This window comes from Anomaloglossus baeobatrachus, chromosome 6 (assembly GCF_048569485.1).
Source record: "Anomaloglossus baeobatrachus isolate aAnoBae1 chromosome 6, aAnoBae1.hap1, whole genome shotgun sequence".
NCBI classification, from domain to species: Eukaryota; Metazoa; Chordata; class Amphibia; order Anura; family Aromobatidae; genus Anomaloglossus; species Anomaloglossus baeobatrachus.
In genome coordinates, this window is record NC_134358.1 from 447289093 (window position 1) to 447312937 (window position 23845).

Genomic DNA, 23845 nt, shown 5'->3' on the forward strand with positions numbered 1-23845 from the left:
GGGAGTAGTCACAAGGGTGTTACTTCCCTTAGCTAGTCGGCTCCCTTAGCATGTAAGCACATCCAAGTGGGCGTACTAACATGCTAATGAATGTTCAGCGTCAGAGGATGGTCACGCTCACCTCTACGCTGTCATCGCTTCTGACTCCTGGATTTCGGCTCAGTACGCATGATCTTGGACTTTCGGTTATGCGCACTATGATGCCGGGTGTACGAGTATTGGCTTCAAACTCATGTAGTGCTTATGATTGAAAGTTCGGGATCATACGCACCGAGCCAAAGTCCAGCATTGGACACGATAGCAGCAGAGAAGTGAGCGTGACCATCCTCTAACGCTGCGCATTAATTAGCATGTTAGCAGGCCCACAGGGGGATGCTTATATGCTAAGGGGGCTGACTACCCAAGGGAACTAACGCCCATGCAACTAGTCCCTCTGCTCAGTAACATACAACATGGGATCTTTAAAAATACTTTTTCTAAAGATCTCTTTATCTATGCTACTAGATGCAGGGATGGTTAGACAGCGATTAACAATATGCACCAGAACAGCTTGTGGTTATATACAGCTTTACTCTGAAACACTCAGGTAAGAAAACATTGAATATAGTCATTTTGGAACTCCTTTACTGCTACTGAAAATAAGTTTTAAAAATGAGTTTAGTGCACAAAATAGCCAGCAACAAGGCACATCTCTTTGTTGTTGCCCTAACCTAATATGCCTTTATCCAGGCTTAAACACTACAATTTTATGGGCAGGCAGAGACCTATTTACATTGAAATTGAAAACCACCTCAAGCTGGTGGGAAGACTGTTCAGTCAGAAAGGAATGAACTACATTATGAAATAAAAAACTGACCAGCACATCCAAACAGACAAATGTGAACAGGTCCAAAGTGAAAATGCAATGCACTGCTGAAATATATATACAGCTGCACTGTGAAAATTCCTGTAGAAATATTTTAGATATACAATTTTTTCCAAGAATAACCATTGAACTACTGTGTCTATCTGTAAAGCTAAAAAATATATACAGCTGTACTCTGAAACACTAAGGTAAGCAAACATTGAATGTATGGATTTTAAAACTGCATTACTGCTACTGTAAATAAGTTTTAAAAATGACATACTTAGTGCATAAAATGCCCACTTTATGAGAGCCCAACAGCCAGTGACAAGACGTATCTCTTTGTTGAGTCTCTAATTTAATATGCCTCTATACAGGATTAAAGTCTACAATTTTATGGACAGGTAGGAACCTACTTATTTTCAATAGCAGTAATGCAGTTCATAAATTCCTATATTCAATGTTTGCATAGCGTTTCAGAGTGCAGTTGTATATTTTTTTAGTAGCACATTGCATTTTCAGTTTGCACCTTTTCAGATTTTACATGAACTAGATGGACTTAGGTTTTTTTTTCAACCTATGTATCTATGTATCATTTGTCTGTTACATACAAATAACATTGTCTGTTAGATATATAGGATATATCTGGATGTGTTGGTCAGTGTTTTATTTCATAGTGTGTCTAGGTATACTCTAGGTGTACAGATTTGCACTTTAGCATAATTATAAGAGCAGCAAATGTGGCGCCCCTGACCCGGTTAGGCACCATTGAGTACTGCACCCATGCTGGGGCAGTACTTCCAGGTAATCCTAAGGGCCAGAATGAGGTGTGTACGCACAGACACATAGCAACCAGTTCTCCCACACCATTAGATGGGACCCTTGGGCAGTCTCCGGAGGGGTCTGGCCTTCAAATCTTGTCAAAAAGTTAAGCGGAGGGGCTGGGAGCTAGAGATTGTAGAAGTTGTCAGGAAAGGAGGAGGAGAGCCAGTCTGGTAGGGGTGAACGGCAGTCACAAGGCGGATACGCGCGCGGCCACTAGTCAGACCCTGCATGGGGTAGTAGCGGTTAGCGGGGGAGAACGGTCACCTGGTTGTAGGAGTACGGAGTTCCTGGTGACTAGGCACAAATGGGGTACAGGTCCCTAGAGCAGACTCCAGTTTAACAACCTGCTAAACCTGCCAGTGAGGGGAACTACAGGTACCTCACCAACCTTACAGAGTCCGAGCCTCAGCAGCAACGCAGGGACCCATAAGGGGACAGAGACTGGAGCCATCTCATTTGGTCCACGCTGCCGGCAAACGGGCCGAACACAGGGGAGAAAAGGTAGTAGCGACTCCCTGGATAGATCCCCCCATGGTACTCCACGTCAGGGGGTTATCCGAACACAGAGTGCTAGGAAGGCGAGCTAACAGGTTACCCTCAGACTGGCCTGAAGGAACCCTGGTCTTACCTGGTTAATCACAGCAACGCCCGGGTCAGCTCACTGCAACACCTAAGTGAGTAAAAACCAGTTGAAAGACATTTGGACTCAGCCTGTGTTATACCGGGACCCGCTATCCTACTCACCCGAGCCCCTGGGGCCTGCCTCACTCACAGGAGGCAACATCATCTGGCTGCAGACCCCATCAGCTCCAGACACTCGTAAAACCTGCAGCGGCGGTTATTCACATCTCTGACCGCAAGCCGCGAGTGGCATCACGACATATAAAATAAAAACTAACATTACCTGTTTGCCATATTGAACAAGCCCTGTGGCGTCCCTGAACAGGATTATCACCCCTGGGGCATCACACAAACAAAGCAACTGTTATGGGGACCATCAGAAAATATAGCCCATCTTTATTCAGAGTTGAGTTGACGGAAATATTCAATGCAGATGGTGTAAAGGAAGATTAATAGGAGCTGTTTGTAATGGAAGTTATGCAATCAACGAGGAAAGGAAAAATACAGGAAATTATGTGCTGATCAAAAAAATGTCAGATTTTTCATATACTGAACTCACTTGCATATAAAGTAAGTGGAACACTATCTTTTTACTAGGAGGATTATTGGTTTAATATGTATAACACCTCTAGTTATAAGAGGACAACATAATTTATAAGTATTTAGTCAGTTCGTTCAAACAGTTGTCATGGTTTTTGCCCTTAACAGATCCATTATTGATGTGACAGGTAACAAGGAACCTTACTTACTTACTCAGTAATCTGTGGCTGCTGGACGGGAGCCCTAACAATCCCCTACTTCCTGGCAGGGAGCCCTTCTTTTAATTTACCAGCTTGGCACAATGTCAATGTTGCGGCTTAATGTACATGTGACATTGTGCCAGACCGGCAAGTAAAAAAAAAAGAGCTTGGGATGTCAACAGGTAGAGGGCAGTTCTAAGGGTTCTCATCCATTGGCCACAGATCACTGTTTTGGCCAGTAGACTGGGTCCTTCAAATTTATTCATGCCATGAAGTTGGGCTTTTGCTCACAGGAGAAGACAAGAAGATATTCATAAAAATAGTTTTTATTAAAGAAAGTCTAACAACATTTTAAGATTGGATCCCCCCTTCATTAGGATGTCTAACAACATATTTTAAGGTTGAAACAAGCCCTCAGTCAGGATACCTAACAACATATTTTAAGGTTGGACCCCCCCTTTATCAGGATATCTAACAACATATTTTAAGGTTGGACCAAGCCTTTCGTCAGGATGCGTAACAACATATTTTAAGGCTGGACCAAGCCCTTTGTCAGGATTACTAACAACATATTTTAAGGCTGGACCAAGCCCTTTGTCAGGATTACTAACAACATATTTTAAGGCTGGACCAAGCCCTTTTTCTGGATATGTTCAATATACATACTTCATTACAGTTACCAAAACCACTCTTTTAAATAGTATAAAAATGCCACACCGTTGCATCATGAGATGATGAGTATGAACAGCTAATTACATAAAACAAGTAATGACAATAAAGATAAGTTAAATATGTGAACTTAAAATATAAAAAGTTGGTGCAAAAAGTAAATAAATAAATAAATAATCCCAAAGGTGTGAGATACAACTTGGAAGAGTTGGGGGATAGCCTGCTATAATGCATGGCAATCACTGTCACTAACAATTTATAAAGCAAAATTATAAAAAAATCCTTAGCTTAAAAAAAGAGATTGTGATGATGTATGAATAAAATTGAACACATAAATATCTGCTCATAAAGTGTGAATAAGTACAGGGTGTATATTCAATACACAGTGTGGCCTGGGGTACAAAGCATCAACTAAATATACACTTAAAAGCTTAAGAATAATTGCTGACTAGTAAAGAGTGGAAAGTGGTGAATGAGCCAGTGATTAGGGGATATTTAAAGGGGTTCTCCCAGGAACAAAGTGCACTTTAATTAATAGAGCTTGGAAAAAAAAAAATCACAATTGGATGAGTTAAAAAAATGCTCTTGTGCTAAGATAATCATATAAATATGCCCCTGCTATGTACTGTGTAATGGCTGTGTCTGATCGTACAGAGACATGGACTGATTATACCACAACTCCAGGGCCGGGGAGGATGCAAAAAATTATACAGACATCACAGCTGCTGTTTTCTGTAAGGAAAAACATGTCACTGTCCGGTTGAAAACTTGTTTTACTTCACATAAAGAACCAGCTGTGATCCCCTGCTGTTATGTCTTTATACTCTGTTGTTCCTCCCTTGCCCAGGAGCTGTGGTTTCACTGACTATTTTGCTGCATGGTTAGACACATCCATTACACAGGGGCACATTTATAAGATTATCTCAGGACAGGAAAGGTTTTTTTTTAACACATTCAAATGTGGAACTTATTATTCTAAGGCCGGTGTCACACTTGCAAGTGCCTCGCGTGAGTTTCTCGGTGCATCACCCGGTATGGACTCACACTCTCCTCACAGAGTGCGACTGACCCGCTACTGTGAGGAGAGTGTGAGTCCGTAGTCCATACCGGGTGATGCAACGCAAGACTCGTGCGAGATACACGCGAGGCACTCGCAAGTGTGATACCGGCCTCAAATCTATTAAGTAAAATGTACTTTGTTTGTGGACAACCCCCTTAAATAGTCATCATTAGCTGATGGAGGAAAACGCTAAAGAGTGGGAGCGAGGCTGAAATAAGACTAAGATGCATTGTCTGCACCATCAATATTATTGCTAAACTTGGCTGAATTTGACTATTGAAGGGCAAGAAAAAGGGTTTGGAAACTATATTGTATATGAAAACAATGTTTAAAATCATCATTCAATGTAATACCACTATTTATGGAAAAGGGGGGAAACATCACTATTAATTGCAGACAGAATTGTGATTAAACTTAAAACTTAAAATGTAATATCTAACAAGATTCTTTCTCCATATTACAGTATAATAATTAGCAAACAAACTTTAAGGCCTACCTTCTTCTAAAGATGGGGCGAGAGTGCATTTATAAATATTTCAAGTTGGGAACTAATAAGGGATCACTTTTAAGAATAAAATCCTGACAAACAGTAAATATACAGCTTAATATAATAGCTGCAAGTATATCAATGATAAATTAATAAAAGACTCTGGGGCCTTCCAGGACTAACAACATGGTGTTCCTGGTCAATAGTCCTGTGAGATCATAGGTTATGAAGCTTAATTGAGGCTGAGTAGTTTTAATTTTCCCAGGTGGTAAATCACTTTTCATTAATATCTCAATTCTATTAGGTAAAATAAACTGTGGGAAAAAGGCGCAAAATAGGGTCTTATCCGGTATAACAGATGGAAAAGTGAATGTGCAATAGAAGCACTCACCTGATGGGGTTGTGCCAGTCACAACTCCTTTAGTAGCATGAAACAAACGTGGAAGGCAGCAGTCCCGCAACAGCAGAGTAGTTTCGGATGATGGGAGAAAAGCAGGTTAAATACCGCGCCAAACCACAGGAATCAGGATGAAAAAGTAATTCTCTTTTCTTTATTTTCACAGGTCTACGCGTTTCAAGGACATATCCGTCCTCTTCCTCAGGACAAATGCAGAGAACACTATAGCGAGCAGGAAGCTGCAAGCTCCCATATATGCATTGAAAAAAAGGGGCCACGTATGCAGTGATTACGTCATCAACCTCCTCGTGACTCACAGGCACGTGGAGGAGTGAATAAAGTTCGGATTGTAATCAAGGAAAGGAAAAAAAGAGAAGAAAAGAAGAAAAAAAGGAAAAAAAGGGAGGAAAAAAGAGAAAAAAAAGGAGGAAAAAAAGAACAGAGAGAAAAAGAAGAAAAAAAGGGGAAGAAGAAGAAGAAGAAGAGGGGGTAAAAAAGAAAAAGGAGGAAAAAAGGAAAAAGGGAAGAAGGAAACTGATGATGTGAATATCCATTGGTGTGGATATGTAAACTGAGTTAAATAAAATGAATAAAAACGCAAAAAAATGTGCAGATGTTTGCTACTATCCATATAATTAGTGAATATGTGGCTGGATGTGCATGAAAATATATGAGAAAAAAATTATATACATGAAAAAGTTTATAAAAATGGGGAACAGCGTGAGAACTCAGACAGTGGTAAAAAAAGTGGTAAAAAAGGGGGGGGGGGGGGCAGTGAGGGGCACTGGCTGTGCGACAAAAAGGATGTAAGCTGTTCTACGGAGGGAGCATTAAAAAAACCCGGGGCGGGAGCGGTGGCACCCGCTACGAAGACATAAAGGATTTGACAGGGTGGGAAAATATGATGTGCGCCTGCGCGAGGGGTGAAGTGAGGTGAAAGCGTGTAAGAGGATTTGACAGCGTGGGAAAATATGATATGCGCCTGCGCGAAGGGTGAAGTGGGGTGAAAGCGTGTAAGCCAGAAAAGAACATTGAGCGCTTGTGCAAAGGGGTGGCTACAGGTTAATACCGTGGGAAAAAAGGGGAATGCGTTTGCGCGAAAAGGAAAAAAAGGGGCCGTGTAGATAATAATCCGCAGGATTATATGCTCACAAGGGGAAAAAAAATATTTCTTAAATGGGAACAAGACTATCGATCGGGGAAAAAAATGTATATATTAACCTGACGGTATCTATTTCAAAAATATATGCATATATGAAAAAATATTGATTTGAGGTGGCAACTAAGAGGCCAGAAACACGTAGAAGATTAGGGTGTGAAGATATATATACGGTATATATAAATGCACATACATATATGCGCACAAATATATCTACACAAACACATAATGCTATATTTATTATAAAAACTTATTAAATTAATTACTATAAAATGAAAAAGGGGGTTTGCTAAGAAAAAGATAATAAAAAGGTGTAAAAATTGATAATAAAAAATGTGAAGGTGTACATGAGTGCATGGAATGCGGTTGCAAAAGTGCTCAACATAATCGCATATGGATCATGGGGGATTCCCGAGCAAGGGTAAAATTGTGGGCAAGTAGAATAACACAGAAAAAAAGAAAAAAAGCACCGGATAGATAAAAAGCGGGGACATAAATATGTAAATATATATGAAAATACCTGTGTGGGTGTAAAGAACCACGCAAAAAAATGTGTAAATATATATAAATAAGTTGATGCAGGAGTGAACAGAAATAGAAAAAGAAAAATAAGTGCATAGAATAGTGTAAAATACTTGGACCAAAAATACATACATAAAAGATGTTAAATATATGTACAAGGACCAAAAATATAACATGAAAGATATTAAATATATATATAAAAATAATAATAAAATATATATGAGAAAATTTCTTTAAAAATAGAGAATGTATAGAAAAAATTTTTTTTGTATAAAAATAACATGATAAAAACATAGGGTGTTAAAAATTAATAGAGATGTGTATGGTTATATAAATATATAATAAAATACACAAAATATAATGAGAACTAAAACGACAAGTCAGTAATCAGGTTCAAGCCCATTGGCTTCAAAGTGTCCAGTTTATGTATCCAGAAGGATTCTTTTTTGCTCAGAACATCCATTCTGTTGGGGTTATTAGAGGGAATTTGTTCAATGGGCGTAATGGTAAAAGCAAGGGTCTTGTTATGGGACAAAGTGCAGTGCCTGGAAAGTCCATGAAGCATATAGCCGATCCTGATGTTGTATCTGTGTGAATTTAGGCAATTGTGGAGAGCTTGACAAGTCCTACCTATGTATTGTTTGCCACAATTACAATCAATAAGATATATCACGAAATTGGATTGGCAGGTAAGATGAGCTTTGATGGGGAACTCTTCCGTGCCATTTGAAGATCTGAAGCTCATGCGCTTATGGCAAATTGTTTTACAACATAGGCAATTTTTTAAACCGCATCGGTAAGACCCTGAAGGGACAATGGGGTTGACCACTCTCGGGAAGGTAGTTTTGAGGCGGCTGGGGGCTAAAACATTCTTTATGCTAGGGGCTCTTCTAAATGTAATACCTGGAATGGGGGGAAGAATGGTTTTTAAGAAAGGATCATTCAATAAAATATTCCAGTGTTTGGAGAAAATATTCCTGATTTTTAAGTTGTCACTACTGTAAGTGGTCAAAAAATTGAGATGGAAAGAACTCTCATTATTTCCAGAAAAAGGGGTGACGGAGGTTTTAGGGGTGATCAAGTCTTTTTGGCATTTCCTAATAAAGGGTAAAGATTTTCAGCCCATTGCCGAACCGAGTCCTTTTCTCCATACTACCTGTAAAGCCAAATCCAAATTCTATCCCTTTGAGAATAAAGGCCACCAAATCAAAACAGAGCTTCAGATCTTCAAATGGCACGGAAGAGTTCCCCATCAAAGCTCATCTTACCTGCCAATCCAATTTCGTGATATATCTTATTGATTGTAATTGTGGCAAACAATACATAGGTAGGACTTGTCAAGCTCTCCACAATCGCCTAAATTCACACAGATACAACATCAGGATCGGCTATATGCTTCATAGACTTTCCAGGCACTGCACTTTGTCCCATAACAAGACCCTTGCTTTTACCATTACGCCCATTGAACAAATTCCCTCTAATAACCCCAACAGAATGGATGTTCTGAGCAAAAAAGAATCCTTCTGGATACATAAACTGGACACTTTGAAGCCAATGGGCTTGAACCTGATTACTGACTTGTCGTTTTAGTTCTCATTATATTTTGTGTATTTTATTATATATTTATATAACCATACACATCTCTATTAATTTTTAACACCCTATGTTTTTATCATGTTATTTTTATACAAAAAAATTTTTTTCTATACATTCTCTATTTTTAAAGAAGTTTTCTCATATATATTTTATTATTATTTTTATATATATATTTAATATCTTTCATGTTATATTTTTGGTCCTTGTACATATATTTAACATCTTTTATGTATGTATTTTTGGTCCAAGTATTTTACACTATTCTATGCACTTATTTTTCTTTTTCTATTTCTGTTCACTCCTGCATCAACTTATTTATATATAGTTACACATTTTTTTGCGTGGTTCTTTACACCCACACAGGTATTTTCATATATATTTACATATTTATGTCCCCGCTTTTTATCTATCCGGTGCTTTTTTTCTTTTTTTCTGTGTTATTCTACTTGCCCACAATTTTACCCTTGCTCGGGAATCCCCCATGATCCATATGCGATTATGTTGAGCACTTTTGCAACCGCATTCCATGCACTCATGTACACCTTCACATTTTTTATTATCAATTTTTACACCTTTTTATTATCTTTTTCTTAGCAAACCCCCTTTTTCATTTTATAGTAATTAATTTAATAAGTTTTTATAATAAATATAGCATTATGTGTTTGTGTAGATATATTTGTGCGCATATATGTATGTGCATTTATATATACCGTATATATATCTTCACACCCTAATCTTCTACGTGTTTCTGGCCTCTTAGTTGCCACCTCAAATCAATATTTTTTCATATATGCATATATTTTTGAAATAGATACCGTCAGGTTAATATATACATTTTTTTCCCCGATCGATAGTCTTGTTCCCATTTAAGAAATATTTTTTTTCCCCTTGTGAGCATATAATCCTGCGGATTATTATCTACACGGCCCCTTTTTTTCCTTTTCGCGCAAACGCATTCCCCTTTTTTCCCACGGTATTAACCTGTAGCCACCCCTTTGCACAAGCGCTCAATGTTCTTTTCTGGCTTACACGCTTTCACCCCACTTCACCCTTCGCGCAGGCGCATATCATATTTTCCCACGCTGTCAAATCCTCTTACACGCTTTCACCTCACTTCACCCCTCGCGCAGGCGCACATCATATTTTCCCACGCTGTCAAATCCTTTATGTCTTCGTAGCGGGTGCCACCGCTCCCGCCCCGGGTTTTTTTAATGCTCCCTCCGTAGAACAGCTTACATCCTTTTTGTCGCACAGCCAGTGCCCCTCACTGCCCCCCCCCCCCCCCCCTTTTTTACCACTTTTTTTACCACTGTCTGAGTTCTCACGCTGTTCCCCATTTTTATAAACTTTTTCATGTATATAATTTTTTTCTCATATATTTTCATGCACATCCAGCCACATATTCACTAATTATATGGATAGTAGCAAACATCTGCACATTTTTTTGCGTTTTTATTCATTTTATTTAACTCAGTTTACATATCCACACCAATGGATATTCACATCATCAGTTTCCTTCTTCCCTTTTTCCTTTTTTCCTCCTTTTTCTTTTTTACCCCCTCTTCTTCTTCTTCTTCTTCCCCTTTTTTTCTTCTTTTTCTCTCTGTTCTTTTTTTCCTCCTTTTTTTTCTCTTTTTTCCTCCCTTTTTTTCCTTTTTTTCTTCTTTTCTTCTCTTTTTTTCCTTTCCTTGATTACAATCCGAACTTTATTCACTCCTCCACGTGCCTGTGAGTCACGAGGAGGTTGATGACGTAATCACTGCATACGTGGCCCCTTTTTTTCAATGCATATATGGGAGCTTGCAGCTTCCTGCTCGCTATAGTGTTCTCTGCATTTGTCCTGAGGAAGAGGACGGATATGTCCTTGAAACGCGTAGACCTGTGAAAATAAAGAAAAGAGAATTACTTTTTCATCCTGATTCCTGTGGTTTGGCGCGGTATTTAACCTGCTTTTCTCCCATCATCCGAATCAATTCTATTAGGGACACTGCCCTAGATCCAATCAATAAGAATAATGTTGAGTGAACCAAGGTCATTTTTCTACTCAGTGGTGTGGTGCCGAGGCAGACCATGTTTTATACCCTTCTTGATATTGAACCTGTGTTTATTTAATCTTAAACCTCATTCAGATGTAGTGGTTTTGATGCATAGAACTCAATCCCATTGCAGGATAAGGAGCTGCCGTGTATTTTTGAAGATTGAGTGGTCACACAAAATCACGATGACACCCCCAATTTTAATTTGAGACTTGGATCAAACTCGCACGTCTATGAGCCCATGAAAAATTGGACCATTTAGGTATAGAGTGTACAGTTTTGGAAGTCTAAATTTCTGGTACAGTTTTTCCTGTTCCTCTTGAATTGACTAAAAGGATTATTGTTGTGCAATTTTTACAGTATTATTAAAATTCTATTTGTGTGGAATGATTTACCTGTGTTTGGTCTCATGGGGTCAATGTGACCCCATGCAGATTGGTACCACTAGTGATTTTTTTTCATGGTACTCGACAGGGGTTAAAAAATATCTTTGTAAGTATTTCTTTACCCATTATGGTGATCAATATATGTAAAACTTTACAATGAGTTGTACTTTTATGTAAAGTGAATTGAGGTTTATCATTTTGATCAAAAACATTTTAAAAAATCTTTCTATTGCAAAATTCAAAACGTCTAAAAAAAAAAATTATGGCATGAAACTACAACACAGTTTTCTATTTGTCCTATTGACTGCTTACTATTTCCGCAGAGCTTGGCTTCTCTTGCCTCTCAAACATCACCCTAGCAGATATTGGCATTCGGTTTGCATACATCCAATGCCATGTGTCCTCTTTACATCAACGTCTTCCGGCAGCAAAACTGTAGCTATATGACTGTATCAGATTCAGGAGAAGAACCAATTCATTTCCTATAAATTAAATTTGTTACCTTTGATAAGTCCAGTTCTGTTTGTCGCATCAATTTGTCTCAAGGTGGAAATAAATGTAATTACGATTCCTTTCAAAAACTGCATGGCCAACAGTGCAAACAAATGAACGCGTGCACATTGAGAATCCCGAAGAGTAAGTTCACGGAAATATCTCTCGGACAATGTTATTACCAGAATAAATAGTTCTTTAAGTGACCTAATGAGGTTTTTTATCACACACTGTTAATGGACTGCTTATAAGCAACCAATTATAATAAGCATAATAGTAGAAGTCAACAACAACTCAATTTTAAAGCCCCTATTAGAAATGGAAAGCCTCTCTAAAAACAAATATTTGCAATTAAATTGATATGAATCTTTGCACATTTGTTTAAATGTGCATAAATATTTATGCTAAAAAGAACAAAGTGATAATTCTACTGGAAAATGCCTAAAAATACAGCTGTATTTCCTACAACAACATTTTATGTATATGCACCGTATATCTTATTTATATTGTTTTTAATCTTTAACTTCAGGCAAAATTCAGACCTTTGTGACCTTACATATTTCTATAAGCTCTGAATTTATAATATATGTAACGAAGACCTGTCACTAGGCCAAAATAAGCCATGTTTGCTCATATTTTATTCCCCTTCCTCCCCTGAGTATTTTGTTTTTTGGGTTATTTTTCACTTTTATTCAGATTTTTTCTAAATCCAGCATATGTTTCTAGAAATGAGACTTTTTATTTAGGGCTAATATTTGTGGTCCTTACAATGTGGATCACATTGCAGGTATTTAAGCCTCCTCATACTGCCCTGTCATTCTCCACAAGGAGAAACCTTGCCCCTTAGATCCCAGGCTTAGCCTCTCATAACAAATAAGATGTTATACTTTGCATTGATAAGGGTCAATACCCTCAAACACTGTGTCTGCAAATTGAGTTTTGGCTTTTTATCCTAAGTCATATGGCACAGCTCTTTAAAAAGGGTCAATATTAACTTTTAATATGGCTACTTCCCATAGCATATTGTTTGACTGCTTATATTACATATTAAAGTAGCACAATATTGCATCATATAGTGGTTTCTGATGAAGAAGAAGTGTGAAACACTTCAAAATGCGTCCAGTAAACCACATCAAATCCTGATTGTGTATCCTGGTTTTTCCAATGACTTTGATAGCAGCGACCATTTTCATACCATCTTGATATCGTTGGACTCTATGGATTCTGCAGCTGTCCAAATATACCAAATGTCTCTTGTGTAGAGATGAGCGAACCGGTCGCGGTTCGGCTCGAGGTCGGTTCGCCGAACGGAGGTCTCGTTCGAGTTCGGCTCGTCGAACGTTCGACGAACCGAACTCGAACTGCATAGGAAACAATGGCAGGCAATCACAAACACAGAAAAACACCTAGAAAACACCCTCAAAGGTGTCCAAAAGGTGACAAACAACTCACAATACATGGGAAAGTGACAAGGACATATACTCATGTGAAAACAAAAGAGCTGGACAAGGAAAAAGAGGAGGACACACAGATATATGAGTATATGCAAGGAAACATCGATTCCATTATTGTGCAACTTGAGCCCTGCTCATTTTAGGCTTCCAATCTGGATAAATTGCCTGAGCTCGCCACGTACGCCTTGGGGATCTTGTCTTGTCCTGCAGCCAGCGTTCTCTCGGAACCTGTCTTCAGTGCTGCTGGTGGTCTGCTGGCAGATAAGCACACGCGTCTGTCCACTGACAATGTGGACATGGCTCTCAGAGGACTTTTCTTCCCCTGGGTCAGCCAGGGGACGGGAAAGGCACGCGTATTTTTGAGAGTGCTTCATGCAAAGCATCTTTTTCTTTTTCAAAAGGGGGCTCAACCGATGCCAGTCAAGTGGGGTGTGTGTGGCCCAGTTAGTGGCAACGAAGGAGACTGTGGTTGGAGTCCCCTCGCTGTGTCTCTAAAAGAACCAAGATGAACAAGTCATGGCTCTCAGAGGACTTTTCTTCCCCTGGGTCAGCCATGGGACGGGAAAGGCACGCGTATTTTTGAGAGTGCTTCATGCAAAGCATCTTTTTCTTTTTCAAAAGGGGGCTCAAACGATGCCAGTCAAGTGGGGTGTGTGTGGCCCAGTTAGAGGCAATGAAGGAGACTGTGGTTGGAGTCCCCTCGCTGTGTCTCTAAAAGAACCAAGATGAACAAGTCATGGCTCTCAGAGGACTTTTCTTCCCCTGGGTCAGCCAGGGGACGGGAAAGGCACGCGTATTTTTGAGAGTGCTTCATGCAAAGCATCTTTTTCTTTTTCAAAAGGGGGCTCAACCGATGCCAGTCAAGTGGGGTGTGTGTGGCCCCGTTAGTGGAAACGAGGGAGACTGTGGTTGGAGTCCCCTCGCTGTGTCTCTAAAAGAACCAAGATGAACAAGTCATGGCTCTCAGAGGACTTTTCTTCCCCTGGGTCAGCCAGGGGACGGGGAAGGCACGCGTATTTTTGAGAGTGCTTCATGCAAAGCATCTTTTTCTTTTTCAAAAGGGGGCTCAACCGATGCCAGTCAAGTGGGGTGTGTGTGGCCCAGTTAGTGGAAACGAGGGAGACTGTGGTTGGAGTCCCCTCGCTGTGTCTCTAAAAGAACCAAGATGAACAAGTCATGGCTCTCAGAGGACTTTTCTTCCCCTGGGTCAGCCAGGGGACTGGAAAGGCACGCGTATTTTTGAGAGTGCTTCATGCAAAGCATCTTTTTCTTTTTCAAAAGGGGGCTCAACCGATGCCAGTCAAGTGGGGTGTGTGTGGCCCAGTTAGTGGAAACGAGGGAGACTGTGGTTGGAGTCCCCTCGCTGTGTCTCTAAAAGAACCAAGATGAACAAGTCATGGCTCTCAGAGGACTTTTCTTCCCCTGGGTCAGCCAGGGGACGGGAAAGGCACGCGTATTTTTGAGAGTGCTTCATGCAAAGCATCTTTTTCTTTTTCAAAAGGGGGCTCAAACGATGCCAGTCAAGTGGGGTGTGTGTGGCCCAGTTAGTTGAAACGAGGGAGACTGTGGTTGGAGTCCCCTCGCTGTGTCTCTAAAAGAACCAAGATGAACAAGTCATGGCTCTCAGAGGACTTTTCTTCCCCTGGGTCAGCCAGGGGACGGGAAAGGCACGCGTATTTTTGAGAGTGCTTCATGCAAAGCATCTTTTTCTTATTCAAAAGGGTGCTCAACCGATGCCAGTCAAGTGGGGTGTGTGTGGCCCAGTTAGTGGAAACGAGGGAGACTGTGGTTGGAGTCCCCTCACTGTGTCTCTAAAAGAACCAAGATGAACAAGCCATGGCTCTCAGAGGACTTTTTTTCCCCTGGGTCAGCCAGGGGACGGGAAAGGCACGCGTATTTTTGAGAGTGCTTCATGCAAAGCATCTTTTTCTTTTTCAAAAGGGGGCTCAACCGATGCCAGTCAAGTGGGGTGTGTGTGGCCCAGTTAGTGGAAACGAGGGAGACTGTGGTTGGAGTCCCCTCGCTGTGTTTTACATGCTTTTAGAAGGGCATGACATGGCTTGGAGGTTGACTTTCATCATCTGCAAACTGTTGGCTACCAAAATGCTGCCTTTCCAACAAATGTGGTTATAGACAATGAGGAACATACTGATGAAGATGAGACGCAGATACCCGATTGGGATGACAACTTAAATATTCGGTCAGGGCAAGAAGAGGCTCTGTCTGAGGGGGAGGGGAGTGCAAACACAACAATTGATGATGAAGTCCTAGATCCCACCTACTGTCAACCCACAGTCAGACACTCGAGGAGGTCAACAGAGGCGGTGGAGGAGGATGCAACCGACGTCGAAGTAACCTTGCGCCTTCCTGGACACAGTCGGAGCACTGGTAGCACGTCTACAACTGCATCCTCAGCCAACACTCTGCCTCTGAGCATTATTCGGGGTGGATCAACAGGTCGCATGGCCTCTAAGCCTTGCCTAACCTGGTCCTTTTTTGACATAAAAAACGATCGCCCTAATTATGTGATCTGTAACATTTGGCATGGTTATCTTAGTAGAGGTCAAAACCTCAGCAGTTTGACAACTTCTTCCATGAATCGTCACATGAATAAATATCATATGGCCTGGTGGGAAGCTCACCGTGCTGCAATGCGGCCTAGCGGAGCCAACCATCCACCGCCTGCCCCTTCCAGTGCATCCGCGAGCTCGTCATCTTCTAGGACTGTGGGGACAGCTGTCACACCTGTTTTTCCACCCACAACTTCCACCACTGTAAACGCAACAGGCAGTTTGCTTGGTAGGTCGTCAGTTGGTTTGGAAGGGGAAACAAGTGATTGTGTACAGCTCTCTCAAACATCGATAGCACCAACGTTGGATGAAGGCAACATCATGTTTCCGCCTGCACTTTCCTCACAAACCTGCATTTTTCCAGGGACACCCTACTCAACACCGTCTACACACAGCAGCCAGATCTCTGTCCCTCAGATGTGGTCAAATAAAAGGCCACTTCCTGCGACCCATGACAAAGCTAAGAGGTTGACTCTATCCCTCTGTAAGCTGTTGGCTACCGAAATGCTGCCTTTCCGCCTAGTGGACACACAGGATTTTAGAGACCTTATGTCTGTCGCTGTGCCCCAGTACCAGATGCCTAGTCGCCACTACTTCTCTAAGAAAGGTGTGCCCGCGCTACACCAGCATGTCACACACAACATCATCGCTTCCTTGAGAAACTCTGTGTGTGAACGGGTGCATTTCACCACCGATACTTGGACCAGTAAGCATGGACAGGGACGTTACATGTCGCTGACTGGCGACTGGGTAACTATGGTGATAGATGGTGAAGGGTCTGCTGCACAAGTCTTGCCGTCCACACGACTTGTGTGTCAATCCTCTGTCTGTCCAAGTTCCGCCACTGCTTCTGCATCCTCCACCTCATCTGGGTCCTCCACCTCCGCCCCAAGCCTGCCTGGTCAGGCTACCAGCGTTCTCACTGCGCAGAAGGAATCACGCAACCCTCATTACTATGCTGGCAGCAGAGCGCAACGGCATCAGGCGGTCTTTAGCTTGACATGTCTTGGGAATAAGAGTCACACAGCTGAGGAGTTGTGGTCAGCTCTGCGGTCCGAGTTTCATAAATGGTTGTCTCCACTCAACCTGCAGCCTGGTAAGGCCGTGTGCGACAATGCTGCAAACCTGGGTGCGGCACTTCGCCTGGGCAAGGTGACACACGTACCTTGTATGGCTCACGTGTTGAACCTTGTCGTCCAGCAATTTTTAACACACTATCCCGGCCTAGATGGCCTTCTGAACAGGGCACGAAAACTGTCTGCTCACTTCCGCCGTTCAAGCGCCGCAGCTGAGCGACTTGCATCGCTCCAGAAGTCTTTCGGCCTGCCGGTTCATCGCCTGAAATGCGATGTGGCGACACGCTGGAATTCAACTCTCCACATGTTACAGCGACTGTGGCAGCACCGCAGAGCCATGGTGCAATACGTCATGACGTATAGCCTGGGCCAACGAGATGCAGAGGTGGGGCAGATCACCCTGATGGAGTGATCTCAGATCAAGGACCTATGCACCCTTCTGCACAGTTTCGACATGGCGACGAATATGTTTAGCGCTGACAATGCCATTATCATCATGACGATTCTAGTCATTTACATGCTGGAGCACACGCTAAACACTATTCGGAGTCAGGGGGTGGGACAACAGGAAGGGGAGGAACTACAGGAGGATTCATATGCGCAAGACACAACAACATCACCAAGGTCCAGACGTTCATCATCACCAACGCGGCAGGCATGGGACCATGGGGGACAGGGATCAACAAGGGCGCATGGTAGCAGGAGAGATGTTGAGGAAGGTGCAGGAGGACATGAAGATATGGAGGACGAACTGTCCATGGACATGGAAGACTCAGCAGATGAGGGGGAGCTTGGTCAAATTTCAGTTGAAAGAGGTTGGGGGGAGATGTCAGAGGAAGAAAGAACGGTTAGCACCTCTATGCCACAAACACAGCGTGGACTTGGTCCGCATGGCTGCGCAAGACACATAAGTGCCTTCTTGTTGCACTACCTCCAACATGACCCTCGTATTGTCAAAATTAGAAGTGATGATGACTACTAGCTTGCCACACTATTAGATCCCCGGTACAAGTCCAAATTTTGTGACATAATTCCACCCATAGAAAGGGACGCACGTATGCAGGATTATCAGCAGAAGCTGTTACTCGATCTTAGCTCGGCTTTTCCACCAAACAACCGTGCAGGTGAAGGGAGTGATTCTTCCAGTTGTAACTTGACAAACATGGGACAGCCTCGTCATCTTCAACAGTCTACCCGTACCAGTAGGACCGGATCTGGTGCTGGTAACAGCAATTTTATGGAATCTTTTAATAATTTTTTTAGACCCTCCTTTGCAAGGCCACCAGAGACAACAAGTCTGACACATAGTCAACGGATGGAGAGGATGATACAGGAGTATCTCCAAATGAACATCGATGCACTGACTTTTCAAATGGAGCCTTGCTCCTTTTGGGCTTCAAATCTAGAAAAATGTCCAGAGCTCTCCAGTTACGCCTTGAAGATTTTGTCGTGTCCAGCTGCCAGCGTTGTCTCTGAACGTGTCTTCAGTGCTGCTGGGTGTGTGCTGACAGATAAGCGCACGCGTCTGTCCAGTGACAATGTGGACAGACTGACGTTCATCAAAATGAACAAGTCATGGATCCAGAAGGAATTTACTACCCCTGTGTCATCCTGGGGAGAGTAAATGCTTGTGGATTTGGAATGTGCTTGATGCAAATCAAAACATCCTGTTTGCAACTAGGGCACAAGTGCTGCCACTGAATGGGTGGGTGTGTGTGGGGCACAATTTTTGGAAAAAAGGGAGGCTACGCTTGGAGTAACCCTTGCTTACATTGTTTTTAAAAGGAGACAAGATGACCAAGTCATGGTTCAGCAAAGACTTTATCTACCTACCCCGGTGTCATGCTGGGGACGGTTAATTATGGCGTATTTTTGAATGTGCTTGATGCAAATCAAAACATCCTGTTTGCAGCTATGGCACAAGTGCTGCCACTGATTGGGTGTCTGTGTGCCCAATTTTTGGAAAAAAGGTAGACTCCGCTTGGAGTAACCCTTGCTTGCTGTGTTTTTTAAAAATGATACAAGATGAACAGATCTGAAGGCAAGATGAAGGCAACATCATGTCCCCGCCTGCACTTTCCTCACAAACCTGCATTTTTCCAGGGACACCCTACTCAACACCGTCTACACACAGCAGCCAGATCTCTGTCCCTCAGATGTGGTCAAATAAAAGGCCACTTCCTCCGACCCATGACAAAGCTAAGAGGTTGACTCTATCCCTCTGTAAGCTGTTGGCTACCGAAATGCTGCCTTTCCGCCTAGTGGACACACAGGATTTTAGAGACCTTATGTCTGTCGCTGTGCCCCAGTACCAGATGCCCAGTCGCCACTACTTCTCTAAGAAAGGTGTGCCTGCGCTACACCAGCATGTCGCACACAACATCACCGCTTCCTTGAGAAACTCTGTGTGTGAACAGGTGCATTTCACCACCGATACTTGGACCAGTAAGCATGGATAGGGACGTTACATGTCGCTGACTGGGCACTGGCAAACTATGGTGAGAGATGGAGAAGGGTCTGCTGTACAAGTCTTGCCGTCCCCACGAGTTGTTTCAATCCTTGTTCTGTATGTAGAAGTTAATACACTGCTTCTGCCTCTTTAACCTCGTGTGGGTCCTCCACCTTGGCGCAAACCCTGTGTGGTCAGGCCACCCTTCCTTGCAACTGCGCACAAGGACTACCACACACCTCCTTACTATGCTGGCAGCAGAGCTCAATGCCATCAGGCGGTCAAAGTTTTACTTTGAAATGTATGGGAAATGTGAGTCACACCGTTATTCCAGAGAATAGTAGTCAGGCAGGGTCAAAACATTAATTGAGGAACAGGAACAGAATGGGACGGCCATGACTTAATCAGAAAACAAGCAGAGGTGAAATGCGGATCGGCCAACAAGGTACATAAACAGCAAGCAGGAAAAGTAGTCAGGTAACAAGCACACAAAATCATAAAACTGAACTGGGGGTAAAATTAACCAGAGGTTCATAGCTATGTCTGGCAGTGGTCTGCAGACAGGATGGGCATAAAAAAGGGTGTGGTGTCTTCACATTGGTTGTAGCTGAATGATGGTATTTCATCTGTGAGATACCCACCAGCTACATTCAGCCAGAGATTCTGCATCTGTCAAGGTAATGCAGCCCAGTGGGTGAGCATAACCTGCGTCCACCTGCGCCGCTGGCATCGACTCCTCTCCCATCATCAGCACTATGCATGAAAGGAACACGTTGTCACCTGGCGACTGGAGTACAAATTGCCGGAGCGGACTCCGTTGGTGACTTAACAGCCGTGTGCGTCAATGATGCAAACCTGGCTGCGGGCCATCCTCAGGGCAATGTGACACACGTGCCTTGTATGGCTCACGTGTTGAATCTGATTCTCCAGCAATTTTTAAAACACCATCACGGCCTACATGGCCTTGTGCAGCATGCACGCTCGCTATGTGCTCACTTCCATCGTGCGCACACAGCAGCTCCACAACTTTCATCACTCCGGAAGTCTTAGGGTCTGGCAGTTAAACGCCGGAAATGCGATGTTCCGACACGCAGGAATTGGAATCTGCACATGTTGCAGCGTGTGTGGCAGCACCGCAGAGCCCTGCTGAAATACGGTATGACATATAGCCTGGGATAACTTGATCAAGAGGTGGTGCAGATCACGCTGCTGGAGTGGTGTCAGATCAAGGACCTATGCACCCTGCTACACAGTTCACAAATGTCGACGAAGATGTTTAGCACTGGCAATGTCATTCTCAGCGTGACAATTCTGGTCATCTACATGATGGAGCACACTGTAATTATTATTCGGAGTCAGGTGTTGGGACAAGAGGAAGGGGAGGAAGTACAGGAGGAGTCATATGCGGAAGGGATAACAAGATCTACGAGGTCCAGATGGTCAGCGGCACCTATGCGGCAGTCATGGTGAGGGAGAGGGATTAACAAGGGCGCATAGTATCAGCAAAAAGTGTTGATGAAAGTGCAGTAGCCCATGAAGAAATGGAGGACGAACTGGCGATGGGCATGGAAGACTCAGCAGATGAGTGAGAGCTTGCTCACATTTCGTTTGTGCGAGGTAGTGGGGAGAGGGCAGAGGAAGGATGCACGATTCTCACCTCTCTGCCACCAACACACCAAGGACTTGGTCCTCCTGGATGCACAAGACACATGAGCGCCTTCTTGCTGCACTACCTACATAACCCTCGGATTGTATGAATTTGAAGTAATCCTGAATACTGGGTTGCCACACTGTTAGATCCCCAGTACAAGACAAAATTTGGCGAACTAATTCCTGCCATAGAAATAGACGCACGTATACAGGAGTATCTGCAGAATGTGGTACGCAATCTTAGATCTACTTTTCCACTAAACACCAGGGCTGCACAGAGTGAATCTCAACGCTTTGTCATGGATAGGAGGAAATGGTCTTTTACTTGTCCACATGGGAGGGACCGAGGGATGGCTGCTGTGCTGAGATGGCGTTGAGTACGGTGTCCCTGCACAGTTGCACTTTTGGTCATATCCCAAAATGAGTTGAAAAAGGACAGATGCTGTTGGAAAGGGGAACAGGTGTGTTGGAAAGGGGAAAAAAGTTTTGGTCCGTGGATTTGGTGGTTAAGCAACTGTAACATTTGCTGAAGAAACAACATCTGTTACAGTGGGACTGGCAGATTTGGATAAAGTGGTATATAATCTGTGACCGCTATATAACGAAAATTAATAAGAAAAGAAAGAGAAAGGTATATATCCCCATCAGCAGTCAGTGTCCACCGTGCTCCCAGTTGGAAAAGGAGAGGTTGGCAACTTGAAGGTTTGGTGGAGGATACAGAGCTGTGTGGCTATGAAACTAATAGTAGCCTGAACCGAGTTAGACGCCATTTGGATCTGGAGACTGTGAGCCCTGTTAGCGTCACAGGGTCCACATGCCCACCCAGCCCAGGAACTCCCTGTTAACAACACAGGGGCCATTGAGTACGCTGACCGTGTGGGTAGGGGCCACACCTGTGGACAGCAGGCGCATCAGCAGCAGCAGGCCTGTTAATGCCACTGGGCTGCACAAGCAGGACTGTTAGGACAGGAGCTGGTCCTAACCGTTCTGCGTTACCAACTGTGGTGGTGGCCTGCATCCACCACCCTATCCCTGCCTACCTCTGGCCTAAAGCCGCAATGGGTTCAACACATGGAGGTGTGCTCTTTCGGAGCATAATAGAAGACTGCGCACCTCCTTGTTGGCTCCAGCCCCTTTTATAACCTGGGTCCGCCCCAAACCAGGGTGAACAACAATGCACCTCCTGGAGACAAAAGTAGAGTGACACGTCATCAGTAGCATAACTAGCGTCCTATTTGGAAACGCAACTTCAAATTATGACCTCATGGCTGCCATGACCCAAACACCTCACCAGTCATCGTCTGACCATCAATAATGCGGTGACAAGTCATAGGTGTGGGCCTCTGCAAGCCATTTGGGAGGACACCTGATGCCCTGTGGTCTATATGGGACCCCCACATCAGGGCCAGGGCCAAACAGTTCATTACCGGACCTAGTCTCTGATGCAGGAAGTGCCTGAGCATGCTCAGTAGCATGAAATACAGTCTCTGAAAAAAGACTATCAGCTTTAGCATGTTGTCTAGGAACAAAACAGGACTTAGACCCGGCACGGAATGCAAGCACCTGTGCAAAGAGGCTTTTCACACTTAGTGTGGGAGCATGCGCTGTATCCCAAAAAGAAGACTTAGCGTCAGGAATAACACAGTCAGGCTGAGCATACTCACTACGCGAAACACTGTAATTATGCTGCAGCTGGGGTACATCGGCACATGCATGCGCACTAGCTGACTCTCCACACTTAGACGTGGAGGGGAAATTTGTCTTGGAGATGCTGTCTATGAACAGAAGGAAAAGCTAAAGGAAGCCTGACTTTCTATCCCTCCGAATTATGAAATGCATCAATGAATTCCATGAGTTTGCTATAACATTAGCGTATCAAAATGTGCATGAGGGTGTGATGTAGAGGTGCTAGAAATAGCTTGTCACCAGTGGGGCACTAATGGAATACAACAGCCAGTTCTATGATGCCACTAAATGGCAGTATTTTGTGCTATCATTATAGCTTATTAAAAACAGAGCAGGAGGTTGTCATGCAAAGGTGCTGCACATAGATTTGCAGTAGTGTGAATAGACAAAAGTACAATTGCCACGTTTAGGATACAACTAGGTACAGTGAGTGTTTGCTAGTATAATGGCTGAGTTTAAAAAAGTTTGAGTGTGCAATGCAGTCAGACGTGCTGCAAATAACGTTCCAATACTGTGAATAGACAAAAGTACAATAGCCACGTTTAGGATACAATTAGGTACACTGAGTGTTTGCTAGTATAATGGCTGAGTTTAAAAAAGTTTGAGTGTGCAATGCAGGCAGACGTGCTGCAAATATGTTTACAATAGTGTGAATAGACAAAAGTACAATAGCCACGTTTAGGATGCCACTAGGTACACTGAGTGTTTGCTAGTATAATGGCTGAGTTTAAAAAAGTTTGAGTGTGCAATGCAGGCAGACATGCTGCAAATATGTTTACAATAGTGTGAATAGACAAAAGTAAAATAGCCACGTTTAGGATACAACTAGGTACAGTGAGTGTTTGCTAGTATAATGGCTGAGTTTAAAAAAGTTAGAGTGTGCAATGCAGGCAGACGTGCTGCAAATATCGTTCCAATACTGTGAATTGACAAAAGTACAATAGCCACGTTTAGGATACAACTAGGTACAGTGAGTGTTTGCTAGTATAATGGCTGAGTTTAAAAAAGTTAGAGTGTGCAATGCAGGCAGACGTGCTGCAAATAACGTTCCAATACTGTGAATAGACAAAAGTACAATAGCCACGTTTAGGATACAACTAGGTACACTGAGTGTTTGCTAGTATAA

At 43.0% G+C, this 23845-nt stretch overlaps 1 protein-coding gene across 4 annotated transcripts in view; it reads right to left on the minus strand.

Annotated features, from left to right (window-relative positions):
* The window catches only part of RBMS3 (RNA binding motif single stranded interacting protein 3), a 963285-nt gene that overhangs the window by 319990 nt on the left and 619450 nt on the right, over nucleotides 1-23845 (minus strand). The gene's annotated exons all lie outside the window — the stretch shown is intronic.